This window comes from Apaloderma vittatum, unplaced genomic scaffold (assembly GCF_000703405.1).
Source record: "Apaloderma vittatum isolate BGI_N311 unplaced genomic scaffold, ASM70340v1 scaffold2097, whole genome shotgun sequence".
Lineage (NCBI taxonomy): Eukaryota > Metazoa > Chordata > Aves > Trogoniformes > Trogonidae > Apaloderma > Apaloderma vittatum.
The window spans coordinates 46,705-56,619 of NW_009725516.1; positions in this window are offsets into that span (position 1 = coordinate 46,705).

Here is a 9,915-nt window from a genome sequence, read left to right on the forward strand (position 1 = left end):
GCTTTTTGACCTCCGGAGACAGAGAAGTATTTCAAGCAAGCAGTTAATTGCACAGTAACTGCATTAAGGAAAGCTGCAGACATGGCTTTGGCAACGCCTTCTGCTAAGGACTGCTGACAGAACATCACAGGTTCCTCAAGAGGTACAAGCTTCTTCATGCAGAAAGAACATTCCCAGGCCAAAATTCATATGCAAGTTTCAGGAGCAATGTACACTTGGTATCACACTTGGTAGTTTTTATTTCTTTGCAACATCTACTTTTGTGCATATTTTATTGCTTCAGTATTCGAAGTCGGAATACCTTCAAGTAAAACACGACTTGTATTTCGACTACCAAATTCGTTTTTGTCAAATGTACCTGCATATTACAGATACAATACCACAAATAAACTGAAAAAGAAAAATCAGCAAGGAACTATTTCAAATTCTCTAACAGGTAAGGAGTATCTCCCATTTACAGAGGTCAACCTGTAACCAAAGGAATGCGAACAGGACATCATTCACAATGAACCATTTTTTTTCTTCTGTGAAGAAATGTTCAACAAATCAAGGATATTTTGTAACTATCAGGTTTTCAAATGAACTATCACAAGTGCGCCACTCTTTATCTTCAAGTACATGGTTCCTTATACCTTCACAGAAAGATAAAAGATCATATTACAAGGTCCCCTGTGTCATGTTCATAACTCACCTAGAAAAAGGAACATGTTTACAGTAAGTTAATCTAACATCAATTTCTACTAAACATTACCGTATCTTTCAAATTAAAGAATGCAGGCCCCTTTCCTGGATCAGCGTTAATTATCCACAAGGTATTTCAAAAATTATTTTAAGCTTCCGAGGCACTGGACAGAGAGTGGTTAAAGCTTAACTCAAATTGAAAACTGGAACTAAAAAACCATCTATTATTTCCATCTTTTAGGACAATACTCAAGAGACGGTCCACAGCACTAACAATTATAGCTGGCTCAACAGCACATGAATCAAGGCACCCTCTACACAAAGCCACAAAGACAATTTCTGCTTACTTCCATCATATTCTGAAGGCCTTAGAGGGAAATTTTTTCAGAACTACTCAAATGTCTGCCCATAAATGAGGCAGCCACTTGAGCAGCTAAGCCGTGCTACAAGGCAGAAGGACTTGGACTGATCACTTAGGAGCCTGGAACCAATAAAAAAAAAAAAAAAAATAGAATAAAAAGGCAAAAGCTGCTATTGTTTTTTGGAATGAAAGAGAAAAAAAAGAAAAAAAAGAAGAGATCGTTAAATTTAAGGCTAAGTAACAACAAAGCCTGCAGTAGCAGTGTTGAGCATCATTGTCTTTATAGCTGTAATTTGTTTTTTTAAAAAAATAACACCTGGACACCACAGCCAGAATCTTTTATTTAATGCAAAATCATAAATTCATTACAAAGCAGGGAGTGAAGGCAAATGTAGTTCAAAGAAGCAGTAACAGGTGGTATCTGCATTTAATTGGGAAGAAATCCCGCTGGTGCTTTTAAAACCCAGGGAGCGTCAAGCCAGATACACACAAGCAGACACGTCTACCCATCCACATGCCCTGGCCCCGAACCTCCCAAATCAAGCGCTCACACCCTCTTCTCCCAGAACCAAAGGGATCACACATAAGACAAGGTCCAGCTCATATCTCCAGCATCTTGGAAACAGCTTTACCCCACGGTACAAGCAAACTTGACTACTGCAGAAGTTGGAAGTACAGAGAAAACTGTCCTTTACTGGGAGGATGTTAAAAAAAAAAAAAAAAAGAAAAAAAAAACAAACGTTCCATTGCACCTGAGACCAGCACAGCTGGACAGTGTGCAGCAAGGCCTGCCTTAAGAATATCTGCCAAATTGAGCTCTTCCAAGAAAACAGGAGGTCGACCACTCCAGCACCTGGACCCAAACCTCCAGAGCTGAGGCTGCCCTCAGCCACCGGCAGCTGGCACTTCCAAAACCAGGGACGTGGTGGCACCTCACGGTCCCTAAGGACTGCAGTGACAGCTCTGCGGCCGCTCTGCAGGGCCCTGAAGGAGAGCACCTGGTGGCTTCACTCACCCATATGATGCCAAAGCCCTGTTTTAAATATTCATACTCTTTTTCTCAGTCAGACTAGGTTATCATTATAAGGCAAAACCACCAAATTGAGAGAATTTATGATCAAAGCTGCATCCTGCTAAGCTCTCGCTTCAGTGCAAAGCCACAAACATACAGTCTCTGAATTCATCCTTGGGAGCTCACCACTGCTTTTTACTGCTGCTTCCTACTTCTGCTCCTCCAACAGAAAGCTGGGGGCTGAAAGAAAAAACAAGCCCAGGAAGCAAAAGCAGCAGCCTGACAAAACCAATACTTTACCAGGGAGGAGAAAGCTCTTCCTGGGAAGGGGAAGGAGCTAACAGTACAGGTTGCCTCCCAGAGGATACAGTTTCTCAAGGAGAGTTAATAGCTGCAAGATGCACTCTAAGCTGTTCAGGCATGTGAATTGGGAGAAAAGAACAGGTCAAACAATTTAATGATCATAAAAATAAAGTTAGGTTAGGCTTTTTTTTGGACACTGAAATTGAACAGCTTCAACAAAGCACAATTCATCTCAGCTCTTTGAGGCAGAGAAATATTCCATATGCTGAATCCTAATTACACTTCTTCCCATAGTTTCCTCCACCCCGCAACGATTTGCAAACAATTAGAGTCTCACAATAGCCATGGTGGGCAGCAATTAGCTGCACTAGAGGAGGCAGGCAAACTGGCTGAGCAAGCAGCCCACCACCAGGCAGCAGAACACAGGGAGGGACACGTGGATGTCACCACTGCCTGGCCCCCAGCGCCTCTGTGCTCCAGCTGGAGCAGAAACGTGGTTTTCACACCGATGGGGATAAGATCTGCCTGCCAAAAGGGCACTCCCAGGACAGCACCAAATAGCAGGGGTTGCCCCCCTGGCTCTGCAAGGCATCTCAGAACTCTCCCTAGGAGCAATGCCCTTGCGGAGAGAGGGATGGGCAGGTTACAAACCTGGCTCCCACCTGGTCTCAACCACCTCACCATGCAGGAGCCCTAACTGGTGCCCACAACCCCATGGCTGGCCCAAGGTGAGACCCAGTGCTGAGATGCACTGAGGACCACCATTGTCCTCATCCTCACCTCCTACAGCCCAGCCAGGGAGCACTGGGCATTGCACAAGCACCAGGTATTACAGGCTAGGGCAGAACTTTTGAGCCACTAAGGTAGGATACAGGACAGTGGACACGAAGTGGGCATGAAGTTACTGCTGGGCAGTGGTGGCCCCCAGCATAAGTGTTTGGGGACATCTCTAGGTCTTTCATACAATCTCAATTCGATTTCTCTAAAAGTTCAAAACTGAGATGTTTAACAGTTTGTTACTTTCACTCAGGCTTCACTAAAAGTCACATTTTGATGGGCAAGGACACCATCAGTTACGCAAGGCCACCAATGACAGTGTCTTAATGTCCTGGCTTTACAGCAGCCACAGTCTTCCCTGAATTCTGAGAAATTATATAAACAAGTTCTGATACAATACAGCATCCATGAGAAAGTATTTTTTATTAGGTTTCCCCCACATTAAAAAAAAAAAAAAGCAGAACTTATTTGGGCAAGTACATAAGAAAGAGGTTGAAGGAGGACTCCCCCAACGGCTGTAGGAAGGCTATGTTTCCTTTGCAATGATAAGAGCTCACCACACATGAAGATAAGCACAGACAACATTAGATTTCAGCATAAAGATCTAATGCTCTGAGCATTTATTCATCCAGGGAAATATCAGCATTCGTTAGTTCTAATATGGGCTTTGCCAAATCAAACACTGCCACTAGATAAATGGGTTTCTGTTGTTGGGTTTTGTTGTTGGGGTTTTTTTTCAATCTGGCATACAAAAAAAACATAAATAAATTGTTTAATTGCTATTCCTCAGTCCCAGTGCTCCAGGGAGGCTGGACATGAGAAATTAGGAGAGTCTGGGCATTTCATGGGAAAGGTTGGTGTCCTATGGCCCTTGTTCCTCCCGTATCCCTGGGTGTGATGCTGGGATCTTACTCCAGCATCAGACAACCACATGGGGAAGGAAAGAAAAAACACACCAGGGAAAGTGAAGTGAGCCGAACTGTGCACCTGCTCTCCTGGGACTGCGGAAATGGTGCTGCAGCCCCGGGGCACTGGTTATTTCTCCTCGCCCCTGCTTCCCCACAGGCCATCTTCCCAGGCGAGCACGCTGCTATGGCAGGGCTCTGGCAGCTGCTTATCTCAGTCCTTTGCCATCAGCCTTGGTCAGGCCGAGCCTATTTTTATAGCCTCAAAGGCCATGGAGCCAAATGCTTCAATTCTCACGTTACAACTGAAAATACCTGAAACTGTTTTCCACCCGGAAGTGCTTGAGAATGTGGGGCACACAAGCTGCTACTGCAGTCCTGCAGATCACCCCAACACAAGGCACTACTTGGGGCAATACACAAAAAAACCCCAAAAATATCTCTCTCATTTCTGGTGGGTTCTGTAAATAATGCTGAAGAAATCAATCTAGCATTACCTAAACTCTGCCACCACAGACACGCTCAACTATTTTATAAGGAAGACGTTTTTGTCCTGTGAGAGTGGTGAAACACTGGAAGGGGTTGCCCAGAGAAGCTGTGGCTGCGCCCCCCCTCGCCGTGCCTCAACCTCCCTCCCTCGAAGTGTTCAAGGCCAGGTTGGATGGGGCTTGGAGCTACCTGGGCTGGTGGGAGAGAGGTGTCCCTGCCCATGGCAGGGGGTTGGAACTAGATGATCCTTAAGGTCCCTTCCAACCCAAACCATCCTGTGATTTTCCTGCTTTTTTCTGTGCCACTTGCCCTCCACAACACAAAAATAAAATGCCATTGTAGCCATTCAGTGAATTAGTGTCACACCAGCTGGCAGTCAGTCTCTAAGCAGAAATAACCCAACTCCCCCTTCCCTGCACAGATACATCCTCACCGTTAATATTAGTATTTAACACAATACAAGAACTTCAACACAAGCACCCGCATTTCACCTTAGCCATCTCAGCATCCTTAGGTGCAGGAAACCCAGCCCAGAAAGGTAAACAGAGGGAGCCAGAGCAGCACGTGTGGCTCAGGAGGTTTGGGGAGATGGTGGTAGTTGTGGTGTCAGGAATTGGGGTGCCCAGCCCTGCCGGGTGAGAGCCTGGCTCTCCCATCCCTATCCCTCCTTCCAGTTTGTGCCTCCCAGCCTGACACCCCAACACAGAAGCCACCCTCTTGGGCAAGAGTTCTATAAGCATGCATCTCCTTAAAAAAAAAAAAAATTACAGTAAAATAAGGAGGGGGAAGAGAAAATACAAGGCGGGAAAGAAACCTGCTGATCTGAATTCCAGTTGTGGGCAAGGCTAGATAACATTTTGTGGAGAGTCCAAGCTTTCAGTAAAGTATTTGGATTTCCCCCTCTCCTCTTGCAACGCTTCAGAGAGAGCTCTTCCTTAAGAAAACAAAACCACGAATACTGACAGAAAGCATTACCAATATCCTTTATTAAAATTACAATTGTGGTGTCTTCCTGTCCTCAATCTGCTGCATTTAAAATAAAAGTGCTTTCTGGGGATTTTTTGGTTTGTTTTTTTTTCCCGTTTGTTTTTTTTTCCCAATTGTTTTTGTGGAGCTCAGTTGAGCCTGTACCAGTAACTTGTTTTTGTATCTTGGATGTATTTTAAGACAAAAATGCAAGATATTTTGAAGACACATTTCGCCTTTCACTCCTCCAAAAGGTAAAAAAACTTTATGGGGACATCCATTTGCATCTCTACTAAAAATCCAAGTCTTCACCATATTTTTGACCTACTGCTACAATGGAATGAACAGGGGCAATCTAGATGGGTTCCTCATCTGAGCCACAGGAACCCTCAACCTCTGGGGGCCCCTCACTGCCTTTCTCTGAAACAGACTCTATGATGAAATTATTTACCCAGACCCTGGGAGGTGCACAAGGTTACTAAAAGCTGAGGTATTTACAATGATTACAGTACTGTTTGGACTGGAGAGTATGAAAGAGCAGTAAAAGACCTTCTGCTTTTTCAGTTTCCAGAAAAATGACATAGAGCTTATCGGTAGTCATTTTTCTGTAAATATTAAACAAAAGACAAAATCCAGGCAAGGGGAAAAATACAAGAGAGAGCTTGCATTATCTAACTAGTCAGATCTTCATTCACAACCAAGAGGTGCTTGATAGATCAGTTTGAGCAAGAGTTTTAAATAAAAGGAAAAATAAAATCCTAAGATGGGATTTCACTTCAGTTGTTGGCATATAGCTCAAGTAAGCCTATCATGCCTACCACATTTATTTTTATTGAAGGAATAATAAGGTTGAGATTTGTATACAGAAGATGCTTCTTTTTGCCAGTGTATTATATTTAAAGTTGTGAACCATAAAGTTTTATATGAGATGAAGGAGAAACTAATTTCTTTTCAAAATGTTCATCCTCTGTGAGTTGCAAACAATGTACAACCACACCGGCTTGGAAAGTGCCCCGAGCTGAAAAATGGAGACGGGAAGAACAGTAGAGGGAAATATCATAACTAAATTTAAAACATGGGTAAAAAGAGGAACAAAACAATCGTTTATTGATCTACTTCAAGCAAGAAGTCAAAGAAGCCCTGTATCTCAAAAGGTAAACACAAAAATCTGCTAGAAACACAAGTTCTTTTTAAGGTTTTATTTAACCTTATTTTAAATAAGGGAAAATTTGTAAGTATTTACAAGAACCCTGAGTGTGGTTTTATATACTAAGAGTGAGCAATGTGAAGTGGTATGTAAACAGCAACTGCAAAGCTAGCTGCTTTGAAAGAGTGCAAAACCACTCTCAGTCCAGTGCTCGTGATGAAATCATTTCCAACACCTCTCAGAACAAGCAGTTTTGCTGTCAAAATGTGCAAAACTAATCTAATCAAACAGGAAGGTGAATAAAGCTTTCAACATCCCCTAATAAAAATAAAAGTAGCGATTCACAGGCTAAACCATCTCACACTATGCTACTGTAAGGGATTCAACAGAATTTTTGACTACTGATGGCATCTCAAGCTTATCATTAATATGTAACCTCAAAACCAAAGATAACAGCAAGGACAAAACTCAACCAATTTTGACCTGTTAATCATGGCTATATCACAAGCCTTTTTGTAGGGATAGCTAAAAGCATCTCCAAAACACCCCAAAAAAAACAGAACCAACTGAAATTACTGAACTATATATTTTTTAAAATCTGTAACTTGAAATTAGTTTTTAAATTAGTTATTAGTTACAAATTCATAATTCAGCTTCTGTGAAGTATTGCTAAAACGTTACCAGTTTCCTTCCCGAGTCTCTGATCCAACAAAGCACTCAAGTACAGATCTTTCAGGTAAAGTTAAACATTAGGGGGCTGGTTAGCTCAGTTGGTTGAGCATAGCGCTAACAACACCAAGGTCGCGGGTTCAATTCCCGTTTGGTCCCCATGTGTTGCCTGATCTAGTTGAGAGGTGGCGTCCCTGGCGACAGGGAGGCTGGATTAAAATGATCTCTAAAGTCCCTTCCAGCCTAGGCCATTCTATGATGATTTACTTGAAAAGTATATCCCTCAGGAAAACAGAAACCAGAATGATGCTGGTCAGGTAATGAAGAGTTAAATGCAGCCTCTGTCATCTTTTGTACCCGCTGCTTCCAAGCCCAGCGTGCACTCAGTAATTGCCCTAGGACACAAATTAAATAACAGTAGTAAATACGGCCTCTTTCTCTTACAAACATCTGCTCAGAGTCTGACTGAAAACAGCACTCAAAGAAAGAAACGTGGAGAGCAAAGAAAAGTGCTTTTGTGTGAGAGATGTTCCCTAGGCCATCCTTCAAGAATTAAATCCACATAAAATATACCCTCCAGCTGTGCTAACTTGCTTTTAAATGCCCTGGTAAGGAAAGAGAAGTGTCCTAGGAGGGGAAAAGGAAAAAAAAAAAAAAAATGCATGCAAACACAAAAATAGGGCCATAAAGCAGATGTCCTCGTGTAGGTTCAACACAGATACCATGCTGTATATAGTAACATGCATAAGGGCAGCTCGGGCATCACACCCTTCCACCTTGTTTAAAGCAAATTATGTTATGGGTGACTTGCTCCCCCATCTAGAGTCTTTACTTAAGAAATCCAGTCTCCTGGGGGTTTGTTTTGCTGATCCCACACGGGTCTAATGCAGCCTGAAGATACACAGCCTCCTCCTCTCCACCAGAAGAGATAGGAGAGTCTCTTTCACCATGGAACCCGCTTTCAACCACAGGATCTTCACATCTTTGAAACTTCTACCTTTCTATCAAATTGAACTGCAGCTGGCCAGAGGTCAAGTTGCTAAAGGCAAAAGAAAACAGGTATGGATATTGCTCTCACTTAAGCTTTGCTTCCCCTGTAAGACAAACAAAATCTAACTTACAGCTCTACAGCCTGGTAGACCACACTCAGAAATACAGCAGCGCTTAACTGCCCTTTGTATCTGCCACTTTGGAGAAGGCAGGTACTAATGAAGTGTCTCTGTAGTCATGTAAAGCAAAAATCAGGAGGCAAGCTTTGCACCACAAGCAAACAGTTACCAGCAAAGCCCAACTTTTTCTCAGCTCAGGTCTCTATTTCATTCATCCTCAGTAAAAAGTGTGAGAGGAAAGAAAGAAAAGAAAAAATGAAGCCATCAATCTAACTCCAGCTATGCTTAATGCTCCCCCACACTTGTTTTTTGGTTAGAGGTTTCTAATTTCTAAGCCCTTTCAAATATAAACATTTCCAAATGGTTTAAGAAACTGTCCGAATTTACAGTTCCCTTGGAAAACTCTGTCCGAGACAGGAGCGCTTTTCTGTTGCCAGCCCAAAGAGATTTATGCAAGCCCATGCGCTGTAGATTCAGCAAAATGATTCACCTGAAACTTAAGCAGAGAGAAAAGCAGTCTGTTTGGTTTAAGCTTGCAAATTTCTGCCACGGAAAGCTCAGGCTCGAGGAGTTAACATTTACGGATCTGAACCTCATGATAGTCCTGGACCTAAATCAAGCAGCTGTAAAAGTCTATTTTTAACTCTGAAAATTAATCCACATCGTCCTCACAATCACAAAAGAGTGGCCTATGACTTCCACACAGAGAGCAGGGGAAAGTAGGAGGGTAAATGCTTTTTAAACTCGTCAGCAACCTTATCAGGACTAGCATTTCATTAGTAATACATTGATAACATGGGATCTACCAAGCCACAATTAGGTTTGGTGCTCCTCGTGACGCCACAGCTAGGGGAAGCTTGCTCCAATTTAAGAAAAAAATAAAATAATAATAAAAAATATAAGCACAACAAAGCAGTATTATCAAGTGGCAAGGGTCAATGGTTCAGGAGCAAAAGCTTTTAATAAAATAAATATCGAATGTGGTAACGTAGCTTTTTAAACTGCACAGAAACCTTTCAAATACATTGAAAAAATTAAAAACTCTGATTTTAAACAGGTACAAGACAGCCTCATCCAGCTTTTACCCAGGAACTGCACTGTTAACCCATATTGTTTCTGCAAAGCACTGCTTGTCTGAATTCACTTGCGGATCGTCTTCGAACCGCAAGTTTGGCCCAAATTCCTTCCTCGGTTACACCCCAAAGTCAGGGCAGCCCAACGCCTACGCTCCCACCCGGCTCCTGGGCACAGACCTCGGGCAGAGCCTGATCCTGCTGCTGCTGCTGCTGCTGCTTCACACGAACCCTTGCCCGCCCGCACCCACGGGTGCCGCATGGAGAGAACGTGCCTCACCTCCGGCCACACGACCCGTAGCGTAATTCCTGCAAAAATCAGTCAGAGCCCACTTGTTCGCAACCCTCAGCTAAACCCCCTTCCCCCTAACCTATGTATTGGTCAAAACTCGGAAGTCCTGTGTGTGTGTTCATGCACCTCTC